Source organism: Bos javanicus, chromosome 16 (genome assembly GCF_032452875.1).
Source record: "Bos javanicus breed banteng chromosome 16, ARS-OSU_banteng_1.0, whole genome shotgun sequence".
NCBI classification, from domain to species: Eukaryota; Metazoa; Chordata; class Mammalia; order Artiodactyla; family Bovidae; genus Bos; species Bos javanicus.
The window spans coordinates 9511239-9513886 of NC_083883.1; the positions used below are offsets into that span (position 1 = coordinate 9511239).

At 36.7% G+C, this 2648-nt stretch overlaps 1 non-coding gene across 1 annotated transcript; it reads left to right on the plus strand.

Moving 5' to 3' along the window:
• The first annotated feature begins 393 nt into the window (after window positions 1-393).
• On the plus strand, window positions 394-465 carry TRNAC-ACA (transfer RNA cysteine (anticodon ACA)). Its single transcript has one exon. It is a non-coding gene; the product is annotated as a tRNA-Cys (tRNA).
• The last annotated feature ends 2183 nt before the right edge of the window (window positions 466-2648 follow it).

Genomic DNA, 2648 nt, shown 5'->3' on the forward strand with positions numbered 1-2648 from the left:
TTAATTTCATGGCTGCAATCACCATCTTCAGTGATTTTGGAGCCCAAGAAAATAAGGTCTGTAACTGTTTCCATTGTTTCTCCATCTATTTGACATGAAGTCATGGGACTGGATTTCTGTGAAATATATCATATTTATTTTGAGGGGCTTGCCTAGTGGTACAACAGTGAAGAATTTGCTTACATATGCATGAACATGGGTTCGATCCCTGGGTCAGGAAGATCCCCTGCAGAAGGAAATGGCAACCCATTCCAGTATTCTTGCCTGGGATATCCCATGGAGAGAGGAGCCTGGTGGCCTACAGTAAATGGGTTCAAAAAAAAAAGTCAGACATGACTGAGCGACTAAACAACAACAGTAACAATTATTTCTTATGGATTTTGAAATGTCTTTTCCCTGGTGGCTCAGACGGTAAAGCATCTGTCTACAACGCAGGAGACCCAGGTTCGATCCCTGGGTTGGGAAGATCCCCTGGAGAGGGAAATGGCAATCCACTCCAGGACTATTGCCTGGAAAATCCCATGGACAGAGGAGCCTGGTAGTCTACAGTCCATGGGGTCGCAAAGGGTCAGACACGACTGAGCGACTTCACTTCACTTCACTTCACTTCCTCCAGTTACAAAGTAAAATAGAAATTTTACACCTCTTTTAAATTTAGTGACTATCTAGTGTATTCCCCACACTTGTATCTTCAAATCTACTGGGAGGGGATGCTATTTAAAGAACCAGGGTGTCTCCTGCATTGCAGGCAGATTCTTTACCAGCTGAGCTACTTCAGTTCAGTTCAGTTCAGTAGCTCAGTTGTGTCTGACTCTTTGCGACCCCATGAATTGCAGCACTCCAGGCCTCCCTGTCCATCACCAACTCCCGGAGTTCATTCAAACTCAAGTCCATCGAGTCGGTGATGCCATCCAGCCATCTCATCCTCTGTTATCCCCTTCTCTTGCCCCCAATCCCTCTCAGCATCAGAGTCTTTTCCAATAAGTCAACTCTTTGCATGAGGTGGCCAAAGTACTGGAGTTTCAGCTTTACCATCAGTCCTTTAGCATCAGTCCAGGACTGATCTCCTTTAGAATGGACTGGTTGGATCTCCTTGCAGTCCAAGGGACTCTCAAGAGTCTTCTCCAACACCACAGTTCAAAAGCATCAATTCTTCGGTGCTCAGCTTTCTTCACAGTCCAACTTTCACATCCATGACCACTGGAAAAACCATAGCCTTGACTAGACGGATCTTTGTTGGCAAAGTAATGTCTCTGCTTTTTAACATGCTATCTAGGTTGGTCATAACTTTCCTCGGGAAGCCCTATTCAAAAGAACACTGCTACCCAATTTCTGTGCTCAAGTTGGCATTTGAGTTAAAATGTAAGAATTAAATGATCATGCAAAAGTTTGGTTTTTAGCAGTGTTCCACTGAAGGGCAGATGCTGACCCCTTGGGACATTAGATACAATCTAGGGAATCACCAACCAGTATGAAAAACTTTGCTTTATGTGAATATGAAAAGAAAAACCTGTTTTGATTTTGTCTTGAGGTGTTTGCAACCTGATTAAGAAAACAAGGCATCCACCCATTAATTGAACAGACAACTTAAGGCAACATATACCCATGTGACACATTGAGTGGAGTCATGAATTTTGAAAGATTTTTAACATCTTTGTGAATTAAGTTAGTGTTTAGTAATATGTGAATGCAGTATATATGCTTATATATAAAGGTACTGAAAAAAAAAAAAAAAATGCCTGCACGACACTGTTAATGTACCAGTTGCCACTGAGCAATATGCTTTAAACATAGCTAATTTTAAGTTATGTAAATTTTACCTTGATGAGTAATCTGCATTTATTGTATGCATAAATAATAAAACTTTGTTTCTTTATTAGATGTTGAATGAATAGAAAGTCAGTCACTACTTTCAGATAGGTTTTAGGGTATAGAGAGATTATTTTCACTGACTTCAACAATAAGCAGTCACTGTAGGCAAATATAACCAAAGCTAATATTTTAGTGACACGTTCCTCAATACAGCAATATAAACTTTATTATTTTTGGACAAATACATTAAGTAAATTAAAGTTATATAAATGCATAAGCAGATGTTATACAGAGGGAAAGCTTCAAAAATAGTACAATGTCTTAAGAATAATATATTTAAACATCCATTTAGTGAATACACCCAGGATCATTTGTAGATAAGTAAATCTACAGTTTATTTCATCACTTTTCATACAAGTAACTCATTAGCAATATAAGCTGAAGCAATTATATTTAAAAGTTATTCTAAATTTGGACTACAGTAAACCAAACATTAAAATCAATTTTACAAATGACTGTTGATTAAAAAGATTTTAGCTACCTTCTCAGTAAAGTGGGCTAATACAAATGTAGTCTGTAAAAGAAATATCCTTTTAGAAATTGTTATGAAGTTTTTTATTATTCTTAATCTGTTTATATAAATTCTATCAACATATAATTTAACTGAAGTCAGTTTTTTCAGCATGTTTATCTATGTAAAAACACAATTTTTCAATTGTGTCTTAGAAACAAAAAATAAAATATTTGTTAATAGCTTAACATCATTAAAATCTAATAAGAAACTGGCTGGATGTTTTCAAATGTTAAGTCATTTGTGCTTAATTGATTTTTTTTAT